The sequence below is a fragment of the Sinocyclocheilus grahami genome, unplaced genomic scaffold (genome assembly GCF_001515645.1).
Source record: "Sinocyclocheilus grahami isolate Dianchi unplaced genomic scaffold, SAMN03320097.WGS_v1.1 scaffold1026.1, whole genome shotgun sequence".
In the NCBI taxonomy this organism is placed as follows: Eukaryota; Metazoa; Chordata; class Actinopteri; order Cypriniformes; family Cyprinidae; genus Sinocyclocheilus; species Sinocyclocheilus grahami.
In genome coordinates, this window is record NW_015506205.1 from 118,259 (window position 1) to 145,575 (window position 27,317).

The window sequence follows — 27,317 nt, forward strand, 5'->3', positions numbered from 1 at the left end:
CTTTATAGTTATTGATCAAGGTGAGAGAGAGGCCTCAGTATTGATCAGAGGTTTGTTTAGAGACTGCTAGGGGAGCAAGGTCACCTGAAACCAAGAGTCAGTGTAACTTTTGTGGTTACAGTCTGACAGTCTGACAAAGTAATAGAAATGTTGTGAGAATCTGGGATCTTTACATTGTCATAGCAGGATAGAGTAAGAAAAAAAACCTTGGGAGAATCCAGGCTCAGTGGGGGGGCAGACGAACCAGCAGTTAATGTATGTTCCATTCGAGAATGTCTGTGGCCCTCGAGCGATCTCTCCCCCTGCTCCAGGAGGAGTTATTCAGGACGAAGGAGGGGATCCATGGACACAACGGAAACAAAATACTGAGGGAAAAAACTGAAACAAAAACAGAGGGAACACACGGAGGTAACTGTTTTGGTCTGGTATTCTGTCACAGTTGCTACTGTGTTGGAGCGTGGAGCAAGGAATGAGGAGACATTACAAATCATCACAAGGGAAGCTGGCATGTTGATTCTTTTTCAAATGCACATTATAAGCAGGGAGGCGTTTCCACACCTCAGTGCGTAGATTCCTGGACACACACAGAGCCAGTTCAGAGAGAAATAAAGCACACGGAAATTATTTAAACAAAAAAAAAAACACGTGGAATAATGACTTCCTTACTGTCATCGCTTAAGAAATTAGTTAGACGGCAGGAGTGGAAGGGGGATCGAGAGGGATTTTTTGTTGCTGTTGATTTGCTGTCTCTTTTTAATGACAGGCCTGACACATTTGTCAATCCTCCTCACTTGCTATTTGGGGAATCAGGCGCTCTGATTGGTCGGACTCTTCTTCTTTTGCGGTTGCTTGATTTGAGTACCATGTGTGGATTGAGGCGTTACCAGGTTTTTACAAAAATTAGAGTGACAAATCGTACCAACGTACTTTGAGGTCAAAATGCGTATTCGCTTCGCAAAATGCATACAGGATGGCATGTCTTCAGAGAACAGAACAATGCACTCTCCACTACCCCACATCCTTTCCTTTCTAGACAATATCAGTCTTCTCTCCAGGCCAGCAAGTGCAATGCTCTCTAACTCATGACCACCTGATGTTCTTCAGGAACACTGGAGTAACTGAGAAAAAAAATAAAAATACTGCTGACCTGTGCTGGTATCTGTCACTGCTCGGTCACTCCACTTCCAAAGCATTATACTATCACAACAAGATCAACAGCACTTCAGACACTCAAAAACTGCTCAAGACATTAACCTCTCTCTTTTTCCATCTCCTAATGGCTTATGACTTTGCCATTTTTTCACAAACAATATAACAACCTTCAGGAGTCAATTCGCACCACCACAAACTCACAAACACCTGTCACCAACACACAAATCTTTGCTCTCTTTTTTTCTCTCAGAGCCAGAAGTTTCTAAACTTCTCTCTAAATGACAAACTACTGGCCCCCTTGACCCTATTCCCTCACATTTTCTCCAAGCTCACACACACACACACATTAACACATCACTCGTCAATGGAACTTGCCCTACTATGTTCAAGCAGGCTTGGGAAACTCCACTCTTAAAAAAGTCTACACCCTTTACTAGTGGAAAATTACAGACTGCTCTCTCTCTCAACAAGTTCACAACAGACTTTCAATCAGGTCTCTTCTTCCTCTCAAAGAACAGAACAGCCTGCTTGACCAATCAATCAGGCTTCAAAAGAACAAATTCAACATAGACCACCTTTCTGTCCATGTCCGAAGCCTTGTGGCTGGTGAAAGCTGCTTCAAGATCCTCTGTCCTCATTCTACTGCATCTTTCAGCAGTTACTAATGCAATTCTCCTATCTATCCTCTTGACAAAGGGAATTTCAGCTTTTAGCAACAGATTGGATCACTCTTTCCTTAAAAACTATCATTTCTTTTTTATTATTATTATTATTATTATTATTCTCTTTAGTACTAAACAACATGTAAACTATAGGGCCTTTCGAACAACGGGAACGTTTTCATAGTACCAGAACTAATTGTGGAACTACCCACTTTTTGGCGTTTTCGCACCGCCAGAACTGGGTGCGATTTTAGAACCGGACTGCCTTTTTCGAGAACCAAATTAGCTCCTACTACGGAGCAGGGTTTAACCAGCACAACTGGTACTACCCCTGACGTAAGTAGACATTAATTGGCCAAACGCGTGCGAAAACGCCCTCATCCGCCATGATTTAAAATGCCATGTAAACATACTGTAAACATTGTGTCAACTTATTTTGCAAGTATGGAGGACGCTGAAGTGCAGGCACTTGTAGCAAATGTAGCACTGCCAGTTGTCGTTGGAGATTCTTAGTCCTGCTTTTCGTTCTTTCAGTTGTTTTACGTATACGTCGACATTCCATGTTCGTTATTGTGAAACCCGCGAGACACAACAAAAACACAGCTCCTATCACAGCGTCCTCCATCCTCCTGTTGTTAACGTTGTTCTTCTTTGTTACAGTTGTTGAACACCGTGCACAAATGACGCCGCTGTCGACCGGCTTACGTTACTTCCTAGTACACATTGTCAGCGCGAATGCAACACTTTAAATGGTACTGGGAAACAGTTTGTGCTAAATCGTCCCAGTACTTTAGTACTGTGCATTTAGTTCTGGAACTAAAGTGGTGCAAAAGGCCCTAATATTGCAGTGTACAAGCTCAATGGTTCCACAGCAAATCACAGTTGTATAGCAATGCAAAGTTTGCAGAGCACCCTTTCTAGAATGCCACTACAGGGATGTACAGTGGCCTCAAAAACTGTAGAATAAGTATATATATATATATATATATACAGTATATATAGACAGTATATATAGACAGATAGATAGTTCAAGTAAGATATATTAACAATTTGGCTAATATAGCATGATGACTCACGAGCAGAGGCGGACAAAGTACTCAACTCCATTACTTGAGTGAAAGTACAGATACTGCTGGTCAAATATTACTCCATTACAAGGGAAAGTTGTAAAGACAGATTTTTACTTAAGTAAAAGTACAGAAGTACTTGCTTTTAAAAGTACTTAAGTACCAAAAGTAAATTTCCTTTTTTATGTCAATGCACTGTTTTATTGTTGTATGTAATACTTGCAATACTTCTGAAGCAACTTACAATACATTACACCTACTGAATACACTGACTAGCTTGTAGTATCTTTGGAATAAATATTAATAATATTATATAGAATATTAAAAACCTATGGGGGAAAAAAATTAACACCCCTACCCACCCCCACAAAAGCAGGATGGTAGTGATCTCACACAGCTCTGACAGTGTGTGTACAGTGCACACATCTATGTGTAACCATTCATCCACATTTGAACAGAGTGGACAGTGAAATCCTGTAAATACAGAGTAAGAAAGAAAGAAAAATCTAACTTTAAAACCCAGCAACACAACTGTAGATGTATAACTTTACAACAGCAACACTGCTTTAACAAAAAAGTGGTGCAAAAGGCCCTAATATTGCAGTGTACAAGCAAAATGTGTCCACAGCAAATCACAGTTGTATAGCAATGCAAAGTTTGCAGAGCACCCTTTCTAGAATGCCACTACAGGGATGTACAGTGGCCTCAAAAACTGTAGAATAAGTATATATATATATATATATATATATATATATATATATATATATACAGTATATATAGACAGTATATATAGACAGATAGATAGTTCAAGTAAGATATATTAACAATTTGGCTAATATAGCATGATGACTCACGAGCAGAGGCGGACAAAGTACTCAACTCCATTACTTGAGTGAAAGTACAGATACTGCTGGTCAAATATTACTCCATTACAAGGGAAAGTTGTAAAGACAGATTTTTACTTAAGTAAAAGTACAGAAGTACTTGCTTTTAAAAGTACTTAAGTACCAAAAGTAAATTTCCTTTTTTATGTCAATGCACTGTTTTATTGTTGTATGTAATACTTGCAATACTTCTGAAGCAACTTACAATACATTACACCTACTGAATACACTGACTAGCTTGTAGTATCTTTGGAATAAATATTAATAATATTATATAGAATATTAAAAACCTATGGGGGAAAAAAATTAACACCCCTACCCACCCCCACAAAAGCAGGATGGTAGTGATCTCACACAGCTCTGACAGTGTGTGTACAGTGCACACATCTATGTGTAACCATTCATCCACATTTGAACAGAGTGGACAGTGAAATCCTGTAAATACAGAGTAAGAAAGAAAGAAAAATCTAACTTTAAAACCCAGCAACACAACTGTAGATGTATAACTTTACAACAGCAACACTGCTCTAACAAAAAAGCAAAACAGCAAGACTTATTTGACATCAAAACAAAAAATATAAAATGCTGTCTAATCACTCTCGTGGCACTTTGATGTCACACACAGAACAGTCTGTGCAGTTCTGCTTCAAATCCAACACCTATTGTGTTTTATTAGGAGATCCACAACAGTTATTATGTGGCTTTATAGGTAATATTTTCACCTACACAATTTAGCAAAATCAGACAGTATTGTGTCTAATATATACCACAATATAAATTTCTTATTATTGAATTGTTGTAAATAAATATCACATTTGGAACTGGTCAGTGCTCAAAAAATGCTGGGAAATCTCTTCAAGAGTTTTTTGAGAAGAAAAAAATCACCCACTGACTTTCAAAGCTGCTAACGACTTTCTACTTCGAGGACCTTCATAGAAATGTAGTGGAGTGAAAAGTACAATATTTGTCTTTCAAATGTAGTGAAGTTAAAGTCATAAGTTCCCAGAAAAAATAATACTCAAGTAAAGTACAGATACTCAAAAAGTGTACTTAAGTACAATACTCAAGTAAATGTACTTAGTTACTGTCCGCCTCTGCTCACGAGTTAGGTAATTGTGCTAATTCTGCACAGAACTTGCCCAAGAACTTAATCAAGAACTTAATATAAATAAATAAATAAATAAATAAATAAATATATATATATATATATATATATATATATATATATATATATATATATAAAATATGGAATCATGATATATTTTAGCTGTCTTTCAATCATTCAGAATACTAACATCTGTTGATTTACATATATCGCTATACATGTTTGCAGATTTTCAGATCCCAAAACAACTATAATGAAAGATAAAAGCAATCCAGCTGCTGCACTCTTAGGAAATATAATCTTGAATAATATTCAGATCAAGCTTTGACAGAAGTGTCACCTCAAGTGTACAGAACCAATATAGAACAGCCACAGGCTCAGCACCCGCCTACTTCCACTCACTACTACGAATTTACATCCCCTTCAGAAGTCTGAGATCCGCTAGTGAGCGACGCCTCGTGGTGCCATCACAGAGAGGCTCAAAATCACTTTCCAGAACATTCTCGTTCACCACTCCTGGCTGGTGGAACGATCTTCCCACCCCTATCCGGAATGCTGAATCCCTGACAATTTTCAAGCGACAGCTGAAAACTCATCTCTTTTGAAGCTACTTGACTTCATCATAAAAAAAAAAAAAAGTATCTCTCTCTTTATTTATTCCTTCTCTTTCTAGCTTGTACTTATTTGAACAATGTCTAAGAACTTGGTATTACAACCACTTCTTGTGTCTGTTTGCCTCTTTAAGAAGAATCACTTTATGTATCCCCCAATTGTAAGTCGCTTTGGATAAAAGCGTCTGCTAAATGACTAAATGTAAATGTAAATGTAATATTGTTTCTTTATATAAACTCATTAGCTGTGGAAGGCAACCAGTACTTACTTGACACACGTCAATTCTCCTTGCATTCAACTTCTAGAAGTGCCTTTGGAATCGGGCGGTGTTATAACAAGGTGAGGGAGACCCTCTTGCACAGCTTTGTGAGCAGATGGAAACAATGTTTTAACCCTTGGAGAGGAACTTTTAATAGGTGTAGAAAAGTAGTTACCAGATTGCCCTATGAGCATAGCTGTCAGGGAGCTTTCCTTCCCTTCCAAGCTCAAGCCTCTGAGCTATAGCATCAATGTCATGGAAATTTCTGCCTGACAAACTAACTGCAAAGCTGCTCAACAACTCCAGGCACATAGGTACAACCAGTGCAAACCAAGGTGAAAAATATGATAGAAAAACCTTGCTAGGATTGAAGGTTCATAAATGATTTGGGGTTTTAATTTAAGATTCAAGGATTAGTTCTGCCTAAACTAAAATGTGTTAAGCAGTTCACGCTTTTTCAAAATGTTTCAGAACACGTCCTTTTATTTGCTCTTGAGATGCGAACAACTGCTAAGTTTTGAGATAAAAACTTTATGATTAACGGACTTAATCAGATTAGCCTAGGTAATCAAATAATGTGGCACTTGAGACATTGTTTTGTCTAGCATACAGCTGTCAGTGGAGCCAAGAGGTTATTTAGTTCCTCGTCTATCTGAAGAGAGTGCAATTATAATATATAGAATAATTATAATCATCAGTATATGAAGAGAAACCACTCTTTCTTGAAAAATAAATAAATACTTCAAGTATGTATTAATCATGATTACCAGGATGGTTAAGGAGAATAGAATATGTTGCAAATATAAAACTATAAAAAAGCCCTTCAAATATAAGCCCGTAGCAATAGTACAATTAGTTAGGGAGTTACCAAGTTTCTTGTAAAACATAGTCCAATAATCTGCTTAACTTCAAAAAGCAATTTTTACAGTGTACAGCAAAAGAAAAAGAAAAATCCTCCAATTATTTCAGCATGTACATGCACGCTTCCATGAACATTAATGTCATGAATACATCAAACTGCATTTAAATTTACAGTACTGTCATGCAGAAACAATGAACATGCAACTTCCTGAGGTGTATTAAAATTTGAGTCAAACTGGTCTCAGAAACGATCAACAATGAGCAGGGAGTCGGGGAGAAATTAGAGATGAGAGACAGAGAGCACAGAAGAGCTTAGTGAAGCCGCAGGGGCGCCGGCAGCAAAAATAGCCCTGACAGGTTCCTGCTTCACTGGCTCAGGATTGTCAGGGGCTTTGCAAGGCCCTCCATCCCCTGCATCCCCTCCAGATACTGGACATGGATGGAGGAGGGAAGAGGGGGAAAGAGCAGGAAGAGGAGGAGAAGGATTTGGTTTTATGGTTGGAGTGAAGCTTATCCCCAGGGAACAAGTTCATAGTCTGGTGAGGTAAACTGGTGAACTTCTTTCAAACACGTTCACCTCTTTTCCAAAGGATGGACCTGCCCATGTACATAATTAAAAGAGGTTATATTATTATAAGGTCCACTTAATAAATGTTACTTTCATTTATTTGAGACAAAAATATTTTTGAGGCGTCATAATTGTATTTCTATCATGACAACTCTCAGAAGTTTTTAGCATTGTAATGGATATGACAATGTTAATTTATTTGGTCTTGGCGGAACAGATCTGCTACGTTGAATTGCTGCTGCTGTTGGTCATTGCTGTTGTTGTAGGCTATTGCTGCTGCTGCTGCAAGTACAGAAACTTGCTACTGCCGATACATACATGATTCAGTGCTGTGAATATTTAAGACATACTGCTGCTGCACAAGTGGCATATATAATAACCTGTAGCAGATCTATACAGGTAGAGTTGGGTAAGGTGGAGGGTTTCAACAAGCTTATTTGCTGTGAATGCAACATGAATTAATCAGCTTGTGAATGATATTAACGCTGTGAATATCATCAGATTGCATTAACGACCCATCAGCCTGCACCATCTAGCGTTTCAAGACAGAACTTGCCATTTTTCTTTTCTTTTCCACCTTCTCTTTGACCCTTGTCAGGGTTGCACTACTGAGTGGAGTGTGGAGCAAGGAACGGATGGAGACGAGGAGTACATCAATCCAGAGAATTTTAATTATAACAAGGAAAACTCACGTAGCACATGTAGACATAACACTGGGACACAGGGAGCACATGGGGAACAAAACACAACACAAGCTTGACATGACGCCCCCCTCCTCGCACCATACAACATCAAAGGGGTGGGAGGGTGGGTGCCTTGGAGATCACTCAGGACAGGCTTGGATGGGACGGGATGCCCCGAGGCGGTCCCAGATCCGGGCACTATGGCGGAGCAGGCAACTCAGGAGGCCATGGCGGGTCAGGGGACTCAGGAGGCCATGGCGGATCTGGAAGTTCAGGACACCATGGCGGATCTGGCAATTCGGGGAGCCATGGCGAATCTGGCAGTTTGGGGCCCCATGGTGGATTTGGCAGACTCGGAGGCCATGGCGGTGTAGGGAACTCTGGAGGCCATGGCGGAGCAGGCAGACTTGGAGGCCACGGTGGAGCAGGTAGTTCAGGAGGCCATGGCAAAGCAGCCTCCGAGGCCGTGGACCCAGCCCCCGCCCCCGCCCCGGCCTTCTATGGCTGGATCCCTACTATCCCTCCAAAAAAAATATTGCTATAATACTGATAATACTATAATACTATAATACTGATACTATAATACTGATTTCTCACCAGAAATAACATCAAAAGTGCAAAAAGTTAGTCACAAATATACATTTACACACAAACCGACCAACAATTGTAACTTTCAGTCGCCATCTTTATTTTTTAGCTCAACCGTCATGGAATAGAACACACAGGATTGTGGGATATCAAAGGCAGCGAAGGACACATCTACGCTGCCTTCAAAATTCGATCAGAAGAAGGTACTTCCGGAGACAGGAAGTAAAGCAGAATTTGGATTTGGACATGCCTTGATGCCTTCCTTGCTTGGAATGCTGCCTCCGAAGGCAGCATTATAGAGTTTTCGGATACAGCCTGGTCTAGTCAAGGTTTACCCATACCCAGGGGTTAAATTGGGATTTGATATGTGGGGGGGCTCTATGGTTTGGGGCACATATATACAGTGGGTACGGAAAGTATTCAGACCCCCTTAAATTTTTCACTCTTTGTTATATTGCAGCCATTTGCTAAAATCATTTAAGTTAATTTTTTTTCCTCATTAATGTACACACAGCACCCCATATTGACAGAAAAACACAGAATTGTTGACATTTTTGCAGATTTATTAAAAAAGAAAAACTGAAATATCACATGGTCCTAAGTATTCAGACCCTTTGCTCAGTATTTAGTAGAAGCACCCTTTTGATCTAATACAGCCATGAGTCTTTTTGGGAAAGATGCAACAAGTTTTTCACACCTGGATTTGGGGATCCTCTGCCATTCCTCCTTGCAGATCCTCTCCAGTTCTGTCAGGTTTGTAGGATATCAGAGGTGGACAGCCATTTTTAGAGACATACCTCTCTCACCAAGGCTCTTCTCCCCCGATAGCTCAGTTTGGCAGGACGGCCAGCTCTAGGAAGGGTTCTGATCGTCCTATATATATATATATATAAAATCATAAAATATGATTTATTTTGAAGCAATATTCTTATCAGTTTTCTATCAGCTGTGACTTATAAATCTGCATGTTTTTTTTAATATTTAATCCAAGGGCATTTTTTACCTTTATAGAGGGCATTTCCCCCCTAACCTCATTAATACTTCATCTTTCATTTCAAATTCTTACATTTAATCTATAAATTAATTTATAATAGTGTGATTATTGCTATCTCTACGTTATCAAATTAAATCATTTACACTGAAAAAATACAATTGCATTGAATAATGTTATGAGACTGTTTTAAATATTTTTTTGGAATATACAAACAAGAAAAGATGGTGAAAAGTATACTTTTAAACTAAATTGAAACGCCACTAGATGCCAGTAGTGAGCATTTAATGAGTGAGTCTTTGAGTCGTTCATTGAAGCGATTCTTTCAAAAGGCTGATTCATCAGATGTTTATGCATGGACTAATGAAACTTTGACTCAACTGATTCGTTCAGAACACGGAATCATTCAGCAATGAATCTGTTGGTTGCTGTGAGATGCTATGGTTCCGCCTAAAATGTAAGTGACCTAATATTATTGTACTTGCTTATTGAACTGTTTTTGAACTATTAAACAGTCGTAATGGTGAAAATGTTGTGTGATGTTGCCTAACTAACGTTTCATTTTGATGTTTTTACCTCAGCATGCTTACTTGTCTGGCGTTAATATATATATACAGCATATAACATATATATATATTTTTTTTGATATTTTGTTATTGTTATGCTATACCTATAGGCCTATATGACCAGTTGTCCTCAAGTATATATTTAATAAAATCTGAGAAATAATTTCATGTAATATTTGAGCTTCAAGAACATAACCTAGATATGTTTATCACATTTTCCACCCATGTTGTACTAAATCCAAGAGGTAAAGGACACGGCGTTCCAAGATCTTCTCAAATGAATTGAACTGCATTGGAGCATTTGCACAGCTAGTACCACCCCCCGACTTTGACATGGTATATGCCTGGAGAATGACTCTATAAAGTATTAATGAAGTGTGTCAAGCAGGCTTGCGGAGGGAGGTAGGTTGGTGGCATTCATACAGTACATGCGGTGAGAAAATGCATCCAGGGCATTTGGCATTACACACTTATCATTACCCACTGTGCCTCCTCTTTACCTGGGTGGAACAACACCCTTGCAAATATCAGGACCAGGCCCCATTCCTCCTCTTCCCCTTTTGAATCCATCAATCTGCTCTGTCCCCACACCTGCCCCCATGGTGTTGACTCTCCCTGAGACGTAGGCCCAGACCACGTGAGCTCTTTAAACAGTAATGAGCTAATAACAGTGGATGAATAGAATGACTGGAGGCAATGAAAGCTCCACATGGCATGGTGAGACAAAAATGGCAATGGTGCAAATAGCGCAGGAAGAGGTCAAGAGACTAGGAGACTCTCCTTTTCTCTCTTTCTCTCTGCAGAGTTTAGCACAGTGGGCTGAGCAGACCTACTGTTAGGTGTGTTTTATGCCAGTTTCCACTGTCATTGGCACTCAGCTCTCTTTATGGAACTTGTAATCGATAGTTCACCCAAAAAATAAAATTCTGTCATTATTTACTCGGCCTCATGTTGTACCAAACCTGTATCATTTTCATTCTTTCACAAAAGAAGATATTTTGAAGAACACTTCAAATGTTTTTGATCATACAATGAAAGTGAAAGCATTATCAGCCACAATATTAAAACCTCTGACAGGTGAAGTGAACAACATTGATTAATGATTTACACTGGCAAATGTCAAGGGGTGGCATATAACTGAACAGATAGGCTATGTTCACTCTGCATGCAAATGTGGCCCAAATCTGATTTTTTATTTTGCTCACATGTGACTCAGATATTTCTCATGACGGTGTGAACCGCACAAACCACATGGAATCTGATCTTTTCAATTCCGATCTGTGCCACTTCCATATGTGGTACTAAATTTGATTCAGGTCAGATGTTTTGCAATGCGACTGCAGTAACAGTCATTTTGGAATTCATGTGACTTTTATGACACTCTAGATCAACATTCATCATGATTCTGCGCTCATGGGAGCCACTTCAAAGATTTTACATACCCAAAGTTATCAAGACAGTTGCAAAAGTCAGTGGAAGTATGATGTGTCAGAATCCATAAGTATTACAGTGACAACACTATATACACAAGCAAAACATAAGGGCTCATACATAACGTTTCAAATGTGACTCTTCTGTCACATCCTTGTCTTTATTTTTCATATTGCCTGCACATAATTTCACTGGCTTGTGCAGCACACTATAAATAAACGCATTATTGCATACTTTATGTCCTCCGTGTTTACTTCCGTATGACGGTGCGGTGCACAAGTGTTGCCAAGTCCACAGTTTTCCTGTGATATTGGGCGACTTTTTCACTGTTGCTGCGGGGGTTTTTTCATCTCTGTGGGTTGAAGCAACCCCACTAATGAGATATTTACACCCAGGAACATGATTGGGCTAGTTTTGGACAAGTTTTGAGAAACAATTGGGTGGATTTTGTTGTGAAAACGTGGCAACCCTGTTCGTATTGTCTTTTTACACATATGAGAGAGTTCAGAACCATGATCTGTTCACACTGGAAATCTGATATTGGCCACATTTAAAACAACGTGAACAGCTATACAAAAGATCGCATCTGAGGAAAAACTGGAATTAAGCACTAAGGCTCGCAGTGTGAACATAGCCTAAGTGACTTTGACAAGGGCCAAATAGTGATGGCTAGACAACTACGTCGGAGATTCTCCAAAACTTCAAGGCTTGTGATGTGTTCCTGGTATGCAGTGGTTAGTACCTACAAAAAGTGGTGCACGGAAGGACAACCGGTAAACTGGCATCAGGGTCATGGGCGCTCAAGGCTCACTAACGTACATGGGGACAGGCCAGTGGAGACTCTTATACTCTTGGCAATATTCTGCAGGGAAACCTTGGGACCTGACATTCATGTTGATGTTAGTTTGACATGTACCACCTAACCAAAGAGGGTTACATATTACATGCACCGCTTCATGGCAATAGTGTTCCCTGATGGCAGTGGTGTCACTGCAAAAAAAATTATCAGGAATGATTTAAGGTGCATGACAAAAAGTTCACGATGTTGCCTTGAACTTGTCGCGCAACTTGCAGGATTAAAATATCTCTAAACAGAAGATATATAGTTAAGTCAATAAAATCTAAGGTTCAGACTGATAGGTCTTTTACATTCAATCTGATATCAATCACATCATTTACTACACGTCGCAAGCTGTTTGTCCTCTGCTGATTCTGCGGTTAACGCGATTGCTTGCTCAACATTTAAATAGTCTGTTTTAGTATTCGTTGTAAGTTGGTCTTGCAGTGGGCTATCAGAGTTTCTCTGAAACCTTCCACCTCCCCCAGCTCCACACAGATCTGGTATGGTTATCTAGGTTTGCTTATTCATGTCGCAGCAGCAGCATATTTTACATGCTCACAGCAGAATGTCAGTCCAGAGAGAGAGAGAGAGAGTAAAGAAATGCATACAAATTTGAAAGTATGGAGACACTTTAGAATAGGGAACACATGTTCACTATTAACTTAGAGTTTTCCCTGAACAAACTCCTAGTTTGCTGCTTATTAATAGTTAGTAAGTTAGTTAAGTTTAGGTATGGGGTGGATTTAAGGTGGATTAAGGGATCTAAAATACGGTCATGCAGAATAAGGCATTAGTATGTGCTTTATAAGTACTAATAAACAGCCAATATGCTAGTAATATGCATGCTAATAAGCAACTAATTAATAGCTAAAATGTTTAAATGCCCTGTCTGAGAGTCTTTTTGTGAGAAAACAACGTGTTTGTACATTCACAGTATTAGTTTTCACATATGTAAAGTGTCATTAATTGTTCTCTTAGAATGTGTTAGTGATGGATGGTATATCATGTGACATGCTTGACCTCCTACTAACAAATCCTCAAAAGCAATTTGAGGCCATTTTCCTCTCAATAGCTTGAGATGATATACTATTATGCTGTATGTGTGCCTCATTATTATGAAGACGTGGGAAAAGCACACTTTCAGGTCACCTTTCTTTGTGTCTAAGGATTTCGTCTTGGAATAAACATAGATGTTGTCAAAAATGAAACACGTTAGATGTTGTCAAAAATGAAATGCATATCTTTATGCAGCTGTAAGAATTTGACAGCCAACCACCCGTGCTAAACCTGCATTACCCACAGACTCTTAAAACCCAATCAGACTGCCAAATGCCACCATCTCATATAACCTGCTGTCAAATTAAAGGGTAAAGTAAAAAAAAGAATAGGTGCCCAGTTATTTGCCACTGTTCATGGAACAATGACACTTTTGACAGCAGATATTTAAATGACCCAAGCCCTTTTATCTGGCTCAGATCCCATTACTTTTCCTTTATGAAACAGGTGGTGAATGCTAAATGGCATTAATCCCACATGATGTCTCATTCAGTGAGCCCCTTAATGTCTGGAGTCTGACACTGATGCTCTCTTTATGTTTGTAACACACCAACCCAGGAGAGCTGTCAGTGAGAGACAGCGAAACTCCAAGATGGAAAGGGCTAGTCCACATAAGAAAGCACAGTGACTTAAAAGTCACATCTTAGATTGGTTCCAGTGGTACCATCCATGTTTGTGATGAATCCCGAATCATAGCACCACACCTGATGGTGTGTAATGAAGAAAACAAACTTGTTACACTCTTCAAGGCTTCCTAAAATAAAAGACCAGGCTGCCCATGGTGTGCTGGCAGAACGAGTTTAGTCAGATCACAGTGCTGTTACTGTCTGTTTGCCTCTAGCACTGACCTTTTAGGTTCAAATCGTCATTTAGTGCCTGCCCAATATTTTGACAGGCGCTGCTTACGTCTTATTATCGTACCATTGCACTCTGTCTACCAGGGCAGGTTTTTTCTTGTGAACTTTGGATGCCAACCAATTGATATTTTAATTAAAATATCTGTCTGCTCACAGGAGAGGTTTTCTTTCTCCTTTGTAGCAATACGTGTTTGTCAATAATATTCACTTGTGGTTTTAAATTGCTCAGTAACCTCTAATTAAATTTACGCTATTGACAGAAGAGAATTAATTAAACTGTGATTAATTTGTTTGAGCTGTTTAATTTCAAAGACTTCTAAAACATCCTGTCTTATTATTAAAAAAATACAACTTTATTAGAAGAGAGGCACTGGTTTGTGACCCACATCTGAAAAGCATTCTACACCTTTTCAATCACTAATATGAGGAATATTAATTAATTTACTTATTTTTTTTTTCCTTTTCTCTCTTTCTATGCTTATGTATGTTGTGTACCAAAAGCAAACACACTCCAAAAGTGCATGTCAGAGCATGTCAGAATCAAATAATGGGATATTTCAGCATCCAAATTTGTGCACAGATGAATTTTCTCCTCAAATTCAGTCAACATTAATATGCTGGTACATCAGATACCTCCAGGCGTCATACTAGAACCGCCCCCTACAGTAAACTATTTCTGCCAGGTTAATGTATACATCAAGGCAGACTACAGAGGTTTTTACTTCAGTGTTTCCCTGCTTATACTGTATGCTAAACTAATCACTGGTCAAAACATCAGAAATGGATTGAGGTTAAGACTAGAAAAATGTGTGTGTGCAAATCTAAAGGAAACCCCAGAAGAGTTCCTTCTCTTTCTTTGCAATAAACTACTGGAATTGACCTTGAATTTCTTAAGACTGAATACAATTTGTTGTATTGCTTTGAAGAGGAAGCACAGACACTGTCTGTCCATCTGGCTGTTTGTTTTGCAGTGGTTTAATCTTATTTATCAACTGTTTGTACTGCTTTGCCCTCAAACACAGCCGACTGTGACGTTCTCCACCTGGTATGAGTCAGATGTGGCCTGGTTTCACTGTGTTGCATTACCAGCTGCATTCACATAATATGGCATATCTTGACATTTACATAACAATACAATGTGCATTTGAACCACTTCAGTTTTAAAAGCAAGTACAATGGAAAATCGGGACAGGAAATGAAATACTAGATGGAAAACACTAAATAAGATGATATGAGTATGTGTGTGCAAGAGAGATATGTTATAGTCATTCTAAATGTACTTGATGTGGGGTGGGGGGGTTTGCCTCTGGTAAATGTATTTCCTGTTAACTTGGACTGCAGTTTATGCAACAAGCATCCATAGAAAATGAGCTGCAGATATCATTTGTGTCCATATTTAAGATGGAAAGACAGAGAAAACAGGAAACGGGGAAGTAAGCTCACAGTATGAAATACACTACACTGAAAGCTACTCATCTTGAAAAGGTAATTCGGTAAATTGAACAAAGGCACTTTGTTCACACATGGATGAATACGATGCAAATGAATGGCTCACAGAGGCCATTACAACTATGGCCCACATACAGTTTTCCAATCTTGCCTGCCCAAAGAAGTCCAACAACAGGCCTGGAAATGTTAGCAAGCCAACCTGCTCTTGTTATGTATAAATAAATAAATGATGTATACTTAATGTCTGATCATTGCAGAGATATAGTTAACCAAAAAATTAAACTTGGTCATTATTTAATCACCCTGTATGACTTCCACAGAAGAAATAAAGTAATACAGGTTTGAAAGACATGAGGGTGAGTAAATGATAACAGAATGTTCATTTTTGGCTGAACTATCTCTTAAATTTTGTGTTTTGAGAGACAAGCATCTGCAACAAATATTTAAGACTACAAACACATGCAAATGCATAAAAAAAAATCATTTTTTTGGCTAAATACAATCTACGGTACAATATATCACTGTGAATTAGCAGCCTATGGACAGTGATTCACACTACCATAAAAAAGTTTGGGATCTGTAATTTATGTATGTATGTATTTATTTAAATGCATTTATATTTTTATCCAGAAAAGATGCAATAAAATGATCAAAAGTGACAGTAAATTATTTTACTATTTCAAATAAATGCTGTTGTTTTGAACTTTCTATACATCAGTGAATCCTGAAGAAAAAAGTAAAAAAATATCAGTTTTTCAACCCAGCTTTGCCATCATAGAAACAAATTACATTTCTCTCTCTCTCTCTCTCTCTCTATATATATATATACAGTATATATATAGAGAGAGAGAGAGATAGCGATAGATAGATGGATAGATAGATAGATAGACAGACAGACAGACAGACAGACAGACAGACAGACAGACAGACAGATATTAGTAGTTATTTGTCAATAAGAGCCGACAAACCTTTCAGCTGCAAGGGAAAACATGTGGGCAGACAGTATGAAAAACAGTTATTTTAAAGTACTTTACTCTTCAGACAGTATGAAAGAAATAGGAAGTCATATAAATTCTAGCTATACCAATAATAACAAAGCTGATGAAGGTCAACAGTTTTTGACATTGTGACATATACTAGTTTTAAAATATAGTTGTTGCTTTAACCTATCATTACCTGTACAGTAGGTGAATATTAAAATCACATTAAAATCATCTGCAAAAGGTGGTTATGAAACAACTCTCAGCTTGCTAAAGTTACTTGCCATATGGCAAAGATTTTTTACCCTCACCCTCTCTCTATTTCTCTCTTTTGGTAACACTTGAGTATAGGGACCAGTTCTCACTATTAACTAGTTGCTTATTAGCATACCTATTATTAACATATTGGCTTTTTATTAGTGCTTATAAAGCACATATTCTGCATGACCATATTCTACATCCTGAATCCTGCCAAATACCTAAACTTAACAACTACCTTACTAGCTATTAATAAGCAGCACATTAGGAGTTTATTGTGGGAAAAGTCTTAGTTGCTGGTTTGATAATAGCGAGAATTGGACCTTGAAATAAAGTGTGACCTCTCTTTCTAAAATGAGCAATTGACACTTGGGGCTGTTAATACAAAACTGACAATTTAAAATAAAACAATGAAATTATTACCTGATTATGTGCCCTGACTCAAGCACTTGTCAGTTCGGTCCTACAAGTACCAGGTATAACAACACCAGAAGGCCAGTGCATGCTGTTCCGTTTGAAGTGGCTCACGTGTGTCAAAATGTGCAGAAGGCTGAGAGGGATGTTCAGCTAATGCGTGGCTGGCAGCTTTTCTTTCTTTATAGTTGTCTGCAGGGGGAATAACATCAGCCCTGGGGGTCAAAGCATCTGAACAAACTGGTCAGGAATGCCAGATCCATTATAAGATTCAGCCTGGACTGACTGGAGGCAATGACATAGAAGAGGATGGTGGGGTTAATAAACAACGGACAATTCTGCACATCCTCTCCACAAAGAGATATATTGAACTACCTTTAGCTACTGTCCTGTTCTATATATTTTGTTTTAAGGTGTATTTGTTAATAATAACTACACACTTAAAATAATATGAACGCCTGGTCTTCAAAAGCAAATAGTGTATGTGGAGTGTTACACTGACATATGACACACAATGCGGATTGGATTGCTGTTCTGTAGGAAAATACACTTGAACCAAAGAAGGTGAGACAACTCCTCTGTGTGGCAGATATGATTTCTGACAGACATGGTTCTGACCAAAAAAACCATAGCACTATTTTCGATTTTCTAAACTACCAACTATTTTAAATATTTCAGAAAATATTCAGTGCCATTTTCCAACAGAGACTGTATGATTTTGAGATCCATCCTTTCACTCTGAGGACAACTGAAAGGTGAAAATATTTACTGAGTGATACTCAAGAAGGCAACACAATGCAAGATATGTAGTGATAAAGAGTGTAAACTTTTGAACAGGATGATAAAGAGTGTAAAGTTTTGAACAGGATGTGTACATTTTTCTCATTTTGTTTAAATATCTTTTTTTCCCATTAACTACTTCTCTTCAGAAGCTACATAAAATATGTCCATGTTTCCCCTGATCATCCAATTCAAAAGTTCACAGCCAATCTAAAATAAATGTAAATATTAGGTAAAATCAGAGATACCATTCAAATAAAAATAAGCATGTCTTCCTATTTCTTCTTATTGTTTTTGTTTGTTTGTTTGTTATTTGATGGTGGTGCATAATTTATTTTTAACAGATCACAACTGATTTGTATAAGCTCAAATCTAACAAGAAAAAACAAGGACAAAGAGCTCCATGAGAAATCAGAGCCTTTAAATGATCGCCGTTTCCTTGACAACAGAACTTCATTCCATTTCAAGCAGAGTGGATCTGCCATTCAGTCATACCATGTCCTGTCTCTCATCCCCACTCCAAGCCATCTCTGCAAGAGTATTGTCAATCTTCTGAATGATAAAAATAAAAATAAATAAATAAATAAAAGGGTTGAGTGCAATCAAAATGTTCTCAAAGAGATCTAAACTTTTACTTTTTGCACTCTGTGCTCACTTTTGATCTTGAGAGTACAGAAAACACTATAGCTATTTCAGACCAATTCTCTTTGGCAGTGATGTAATAGTACATTTACACTGTTGTTAAAAAGTTGATGTATGATTATTTTAAATGTTTTTTTATATATATATTTAGAAAATATTAAATACAACTTAAAATAACTGTTTTCTGTTTGTACATACTTTATCATTTTATAAATTTTAAGCAGACATTACTCCAGTCTTCAGTGTCACACGAACGATCCTTCAGAAATCATCTTAATTTGTGTTCCAAAGATGAACAAAGGTCTTATGGGTTTAGAATGACATGAGGGTGAGTAATTAATAACATAATTTTCATTTTTGGGTGAATTAATCCATTAAGTTGAAGAAAGCATCACACTGAAAAATAAAGAAGGCTTCACATTGTTTTATACTGTTTATAAATTGTAAATATATTGGTTTACTCTAAATCATTATACAATTGGCGTCCAGTCAAGTATCCAACCCTACATTTTTTATATAGTCTATCTGCAGTGAACCCAGGACTCAATGCAATCAGAGCAGTCACTCCTCAGCCCACTCAAGACTTCTGCATCAGAGGTACGAAGCAGTACATTTCCCTGCTCCCATAAAACCAGGCATCATAGAGATGACGGAGAGAAAGGCACAAGACTTTCAGAAGCAACCAACAAATGTGTGTGCATAGATCTTCTCCACTCATACGTAAGGAAATACTATATATCTGAGATAACAAACCCAGAGGTGCCACTTTGTCCATTGCAGAATACATACCAAAGGTAGATTCAAATGTCATGCTTATGCATTGGAGAGATAGCATCAGAGTGCACACGGTCACAACAAATCAATAGTCCTTACAAAGCCTCCTCTGCATTTAGAAACTAATTTAGGCTAGCTCCTAATAGTTGAAGTTTGCCTAGATAATGCATAAACAGTGTGCTTGAGAATGGAAGATCTTCTTTGCTTAAACACTTTTGTCACAATCGCCTCAGAGAGAAAGTGCATTTTGTGTGATTGAAGAGCCAACACAGTGCAAACAACCCAACACATTCGAAACACATTATTTGTCAATAACGCTGCTGATAGTCAAAGAAATAAAAATGACAACAAGTGTTTTCCCCTTTCTAGACTTTTGAAGAACATAGACCTCTCTCCTCTTAAACAAAGAAGAAAAAAACACAGTTGCATTTTACATTCTTAGAGCACACACACTTACTAGAAAGCCTCCAATGAAGGAAGACTTCGTAAGTTCAGAGTTCAGCATCAGTCCTTTCATACAGATATTTCAGTCAGACATATGCAAATTTGTACAACAGCATTGAACAGCCTTTTCATCCCTCTAAAACCAATAACCATAGAGGCAAGAGCTCAACATCACAAGTGAATTCCCACCACAGTGTTCAAAAGCATGACATAATGGATTAAACAGCCATGTGACAGCAGTACAAATTAGCAGTACAAATTGTTCTATTTCCAAATAAAATGTAGCATATTTCCAATTCCTTTTCTCTCTCTTTATGTATTTCTTTTTTTCAGATGTCACTTTTATCCCTCTGAGTCAAGTGGTATTGTCCAGACCCCAAACTAATGAAAAGTAAAGAGCAGCCTCGTGGGGAAAGATCTAATTTCAGTGATGAGTAGCTAATCTCCTGGTGAGGAGCACCAGCCATTCCAATAAGGAGAGAAATGTTGGGCCACAGCTAATAACATAAACGTCAATACTGAACCTCTGGAGTGGCATGATTAAAACCAGCAACCTTCACCAACAGGTTCACAAACCATCAAGTTCACAAAAATATGCAACATCAAACTTAACTTATTTTTTTTATGGATTTTTCAGAGGCTTACCAAAACTTTAAAAGCTTTTAATTTTATTTGTGCATAATCCTTAGAGCACATTTCTTGATCCAAACCATAAGTTAGATGATGGATTTCATCTGCATAGTTGGTGTACAGTTACTGCAGGTTCTGTGAGCAATGGTACAAAACTATTTTCTACAGTATGTCTGTTTCTCAGACTGTCATCCTCCATTGTTCTGCATATTTGGATTCTCACGGGTTTTGAAGGGGGGAGCAGATGGAAAAAGATTCACAAACTGACAGCAAACACAACTTCACTTCAAAGTTGTTGTTTTTTTTTCTCCCCCCTCAAAGTAAAGCAGCCATGAATGAGCAGCCAATAAACAGAGCCAACATGCTTGTAGGCATATGTATGGTCTACTGCAGGGATCCTCAAATCTGGCCCACGAGATCCACTTTTCTGCAGAGTTTAGCTCTAACCCTAATCAAAGACACCTGAGCATGCTAATCAATGTCTTCAGGATCCTTAGAAAATCACAGGTAGGTGAGTTTGATCAGGGTTAGAGCTAAACTCTGCAGCGCATTGGCCCACCAGGGCAAGATTTGAGGAACCCTGGTCTACTGGTTAACTGGTCATTGTGGTTGTCTCTCACTCAAAAACAGAAAATTTAACATTGCCCTAAATAGGAATGAATACTGCTGTTTCACATATTCATATGTAGACAGCAATGCTGGAATGTAATTTAATCTGCTTTCAAAATAGTGTCGTTTTATATATATATATATATATCGCTTAGTGTATGCAGCTTTACTGCCAGGTGAGCTGTTAAGAAATAATTGAATGGGCTTGTCTAAACAGTTCTTTCTCAGAAGTATGAATCATTCTACTGAATTTGTTCATCTGAAACTTTCATGCTATTCATTCAAGTAAATTTAAGTTCATTCGGACAGTTCATATAAAAGAACCATTCAAAACAATGATTCATTGAGATGTATCACTCTATGGTAATTACAGAATGTTTCTGACTTGGTTGAATAAATTGATTTTTCTTTTTTCTACGGCTGTCTGAAAGTTTGAGCACCCCTGAAAAAAGTTAAAATAAGTGAATACAAACTCTGCAGTGAAAAAAGGTAAATGTGATATTTCTGCAAATGTTAATGCAGCTACCATTAATTTGCTTGTTTTAGTCTAATCTTAGTCCAAATTTATCTTTAATGAATGGATCCAAACAGTTTAATTTCTTTAAGGTTTTAGGATGAGGTTGCAAGCAACGTTTTGTTCCTGATGAGCCTTCTATGCAGTCCATGTTTACACTGATTTTGTGCCTGCTTAACCTTCCTGCACAACCTTTGCAGTGACATGGAGGTTTGTTTTGTATTCCTGGCCAGTCTACCAACAGTTGTATTGCAGATTTGTCTTCCTCTTTCAGATCTTGCCTTGGCATTGACAATTCATCTTAACATCCATATCGGATGATGGAAACTAGAAGCTGTTTTGGTATTTTTTAGATCCTACTGTCACGATTCACACTGGGAGCATGGGAACGAAGGAGCGAGGAGACGAGGATTAAAGCAAATTCAAAAGTCTTTAATGAAAACAAAGCTGGCAACACAGGTAATCACGGAGAACACAAAATGACATACAATACTGGACGCCGAACTAAGAATAGGGAACACTTCATATACACACACGACATGATGAGGGGATGACGAGACACACCTGGGATGAATAAACATAATAGGAACAGGAAACAGGAAGACCAAAAATGGGCATGGAAACACATGGGGAACAAAACACACACAAAACACAGAACAGAGTCTGACATTACTCCACCCTCCCAGAAGGCACGTTCTCGCGCCACACAACATCCAACGGGGAGGGGGGGTTGGCGTTCTGGAGGTCCCTCAGGACAGACACGAAACGGCAGGCCTCCAGAGCCTTTATTTTCTGATACGTCTGTTGTAAAAAAAAATATATATATATATACAGTGGGGCAAAAAAGTATTTAGTCAGCCACCAATTGTGCAAGTTCTCCCACTTAAAAAGATGAGAGAGGCCTGTAATTTTCATAGTAAATATAGATGGATTATTACAGTGCGCTGTAGATGAGCTAACATATGTTTGTTTAACGCTGTGAATGTAGAATGTAGCCGGCGGCTAGCGGATTAGCCCAGCTCTGGACCACGGAGGCAAGCACAGCTGGATGCAGGATGAGAGAGAGATGCTGTGCTCAACTGATGCTGAGGTGAGAGATGCTGTGATCACTATCCCAATACAGAATGCATATAAATGGAATGATATAAAGCTGGAGGATGGCCACACCTGGGGCTCATCAACCCGCCGGCAGATAAGTAGCGTGCGCACCGACGACGGTTGAGAAGCCTCTCCATGAGACAGCAGACTAACACTCTCTCTATTCCGTTTCAGAACGCACCGAATAACCGATCAGCCCCGCCACGAGCATGGCACGGATTCACCCGCACCTGGACATGACCGAGAGGACCTCAGCGAGCTAGAGCACCACCACCATTCACGTAGTCACTTGTCATTTAATAAAATCCACCCTCCGGGGCCTTACACCAAGCTCTCCTTGTTGCGTGATCCTTCCACCCTGCCACACTGGTAGGGTGAAGTAGGCTCGTTGCGCCTCACCTGTGAGAAAGGGTGCCAGCAGCCGTGCCCAGTCTTCCCTCCCCCATCCCTCCTGGGTCGCCGTGTTTTCAAACATCTGTAGAAAAGCTTCCACATCATCATGAGCCGTCATTTTTGGCAAGAGCTGTGTCACTTGTACCCGGGGGTCGGGTAACGGAACGTGCCGTGCTGTTAGTCCGGGAGTGGCTCAGCAGGCGCAGCAGCGACATTACAACCGAGCCGCCCAGCCTCAAGAATTCTAGCCGGGGGACCGAGTGATGGTCCTTTTCCCAAATTCGGCCTGCAAGTTCCTGGCCAGCTGGCAAGGCCCGTATACCGTCATGGAGAAAATCAGTCCAGTCACTTACCGTGTCCACCAGCTATATCACATTAACCTGCTGAAGAAATGGGTGGGGACAAGAGACCATCACGCCGCCCTCGCCACCGTAGAGATGGTGGTCGTGGACGTCAACCCACAGATGTCGGCAGCTCAGAAGGCCGATCTACAGCACCTGGTTGGCCAGTTCCCCGATGTGTTATCCCCGATCCCCGGGCGGACCCAGGTCCTCCATCACGAGATCCACACACCACCAAGAACCATCGTCAGGCAACGGCCCTACCGAGTCCCAGAGGCTCGTCGGCAGGCTATTGAGGAGTAATTCCAACAGATGCTGAAGTTAGGGGTGATTTAGTTAGGGGCTGCACGGGGCTCCCGCTACGTTCCAACGCATGATGAACATCTTGCTGCGGCCCCAACAGTCCTACGCAGCGGCGTATCTGGATGACGTGGTAATCCACTCTGAGCGTTGGGAAGACCACCTAGACCTTCTGTGGAGGGTGCAGATGGAGCTACGCTGGGCTGGGCTCACCGCCAACCCCCGCAAATGTCACCTGGGCCTATTTGAGGCAAAGTACCTGGGCTTCCAGGTCGGACAGGGCCTTGTCAAGCCCCAGGAAAAAAAGTGGAAGCAGTCCGGTCCGCCCCAAAACCCAGCACAAGGTCCCAGGTACGAGCCTTCTTGGGGTTGGCGGGGTACTATCGCTGTTTCATCCCTAACTTCTCCTCCTTAGCCGCCCCCCTGACAGACCTGACCAGGAAGGGGCAGCCAGAGAAGGTGTGCTGGACACCTGAGGCGGAAGACGCCTTCCGGAAGGTAAAGACAGCATTTTCCTCGGAGCCGGTTCTGCGAGCCCCGGACTTCAGCTGTCCCTTCCTGCTGCAAACGGATGCCTTTGACACAGGATTTGGAGCCGTCCTCTCCCAGATTCAGGAAGGTGAGGAGCATCCAGTCCTTTATATCAGCGGGAAGCTGACCCCGGCCAAGAAGAATTATGCCACCATGGAGAAGGAAGCTCTGGCCATCAAGTGGGCAGTCCTGGAGCTGCGCTACTACCTCCTGGGCCGTAAGTTCACTCTCGTTACAGACCACGTGCCCCTCCAGTGGATGGCCTGGGCCAAAGACACTAACACCAGGGTGACGCAGTAGTTCCTTGCGCTCCAAGACTTCCACTTCCTAGTGCAACATCGGGCCGGAGTGGCCAACTCCAACGCTGACGGCCTCTCCTGGATTTGGTCAGCTTTTGCAGGTCTGTCGGGGGTCACTCCTCACCCACCCCTTGTGTCTCCCCTACTAACACCATTTTTTTCGACTAGACCCAGGACAACGCTGGGGGGGAGGGGGTGACGAGCGTTCCGGCTCCACATCAGCGTTGCCCTGGAAACTCACGAGGTGCACCTCCTCACGAGCACTAAGGGCTGATCGGCCACAGCTGGGGCTCGTCAACCCGCCGGCAGATAAGCAGCGTGTGTACCGACGACGGGTGAGAAGCCTCTCCATGAGACAGCAGACTAACACTCCCTCTATTTCGTTCCAGAATGCACCGAATAACCGATCAGCCCCGCCACGAGCACGGCACGGATTCACCCGCACCTGGACACAACCGAGAGGACCTCAGCGAGCTAGAGCACCACCACCATTCACGTAGTCACTTGTCATTTAATAAAATCCACCCTCTGGGGCCTTACACCAAGCTCTCCTTGTTGCGTGATCCTTCCACCCCGCCACAATATATATAAAATTAGCATTTTTATCAGGCTCCTATGCTTAGGTTCAGTAATTTTACTTTACTTTAATGGCAATGTATAGGTCCTCTTCTATGCCATTCAAGTGAAATAACTGAACATAAATATAGGAGACTGATTAAAAATGCTCATTTTAGATGCAAATTTCAGACAGCACTTAGAGGCTTTTGCATCTGAACACTTCATATATATATATATATATGTACACACACACACACACACACACATATATACATTAACTAGATTTTCATTCTTGAGACAGCTGACTCGCATCTGTGTACAACCAAGCAGTCAAAATGTTTGCAGGTTCGGCAGCAGGGAGAATAATTATCTTTACACTTGTCCATTTTTTATTTTTCTATTTCGACACTGCGTCACTGTACTGTACACGTCAACATGCCATTGTTTCAACTGCTGTGATATCTTTTTTTATGTCTGCAAGTTTATCTGAAGTTAAATTGGTTGCATGAATACATTTTATTGTATTGGATGTCGTTTGTATGCAACTGATCATGCTAGTTCCAAATGTACAGTACTGAATCTGTATCTTTCAATATGGTTACACTGCATATCCAGCCAATACTGACAAAACACAAACATTGCAAATAACTTATTGGATCTTTTCATCTCATGATGGTGATGTGCTGAGAGATCATGGTTTTTATATTTTTCTTAAGTACGATTGCAGTAATGTCAAGGAGAGGGGTCACTCCTCTTTACAGTCGGCCATTATGGAACATAATCATGCTTTCTCTCAGGGACGCACAGCCAAACCTCCAGTGCTCCCTGTTATCATGTCTCACAATTTCTCTTGATTGCATTGCTTGCTTCATAGAGTTAGATGCATATGTCAAGGCAGTCTAAGTCATGAAGCTTTCCGAGAGCTTGAAATGGCAATTTTCTCAGAGTTAAAGGTCAGTCTCATGAAGATCTCTTGCAAATATCACAATGCACGAAAAGCGAGGGTGACTGCTTCCTCCCAAGTGTTATCATCTTGATCTTCTTTGTGTATGAGTCTCATCATCTCTGCAAAGTAATTAATAGAGTAAGCCATGTCACAGATAATAATATTTATTCAGCTTCACTATAATTTGTAAACATATCAACACTTATTTACACTACAATTCAAAAGTGAATAATTAAGATTTTTAAGATGTTTTATCTTCTCAATTTATGCATTAAACTGATCGAATGTGACCGTAGAGACATTTATAAAGATTTCTATTTCAGATAAATTTTATTTTAAACTTTCTATTCATTAAGATTTAAAAAAATCTGTATCATGGTTTCAACAAAAAATGTTAAACAGCACACAACTATTTTTAACTTTGATTATAATAAGAAATGCTTCTTGAGCACCAAATCACCAGGATTTTTGAAGGATTATGTTACTCTGAAATCTCCCTGAAGTTGGCACCCCATAAATAAAAATAATCACCAAAACTATGCCATTCGTTTGTGCTAAGTACGTTTGTGCTGATTTGTGTCGCAAAAACGAATGTTTGTGCTGGTTTGGTGTTTGAGATATTAAACATTATTTTTTTGACCATGTGACGACACTCTCCACCCCATGTTGCCCAAATCGCTCCAAACCAGCGCAGTTCGTTTGTGCCCGCTTCCTTAGATATAACCAACATGTTGTCGGGAGCTGTGACGTCACTCTCCACCCCAGTTCGTCTAAAGCGCACAAAACTGGTGTCATTCGTTTGTGCTCGATGTGTGCCGATTTGTGCTGTTGAAATGAACGTCAAATATATTTCCCCTTCATAGAAATAACAAAAACAATTCTGGGCAGTGACTTCACTCTCCACCCCATGCCATTCAAATCTCTCCAAACCGGTGCCGTTTGTTTGTGCTCGATTTGTGCTGGTTTGTGCCATTAAAAGAAACCCTGTAACTATGACCGCTTCTTTTATATAATACAAATAAACTTTTTACGAACAGTGACGTTACTCTCCACCCCATGCAATCTAAATCATTCCAAAACGGTGCCATTCGTTTGTGCTCGATTTGTGCTGGTTTGTGACGTTCAAATTTACATTGTGTCTATTTCCCGTCATCAGAAATAGCAAATACAAAAT

The 27,317-nt window shown here is 39.8% G+C and overlaps 1 long non-coding RNA gene across 1 annotated transcript; it reads left to right on the top strand.

Moving 5' to 3' along the window:
* Nucleotides 1–15,332: 15,332 nt before the first annotated feature.
* LOC107565774 (uncharacterized) lies at nt 15,333–25,116 on the top strand. Its single transcript, XR_001606418.1, has 3 exons — nt 15,333–15,353; nt 17,846–17,848; nt 25,029–25,116. It is a non-coding gene; the product is annotated as an uncharacterized lncRNA (long non-coding RNA).
* The last annotated feature ends 2,201 nt before the right edge of the window (nt 25,117–27,317 follow it).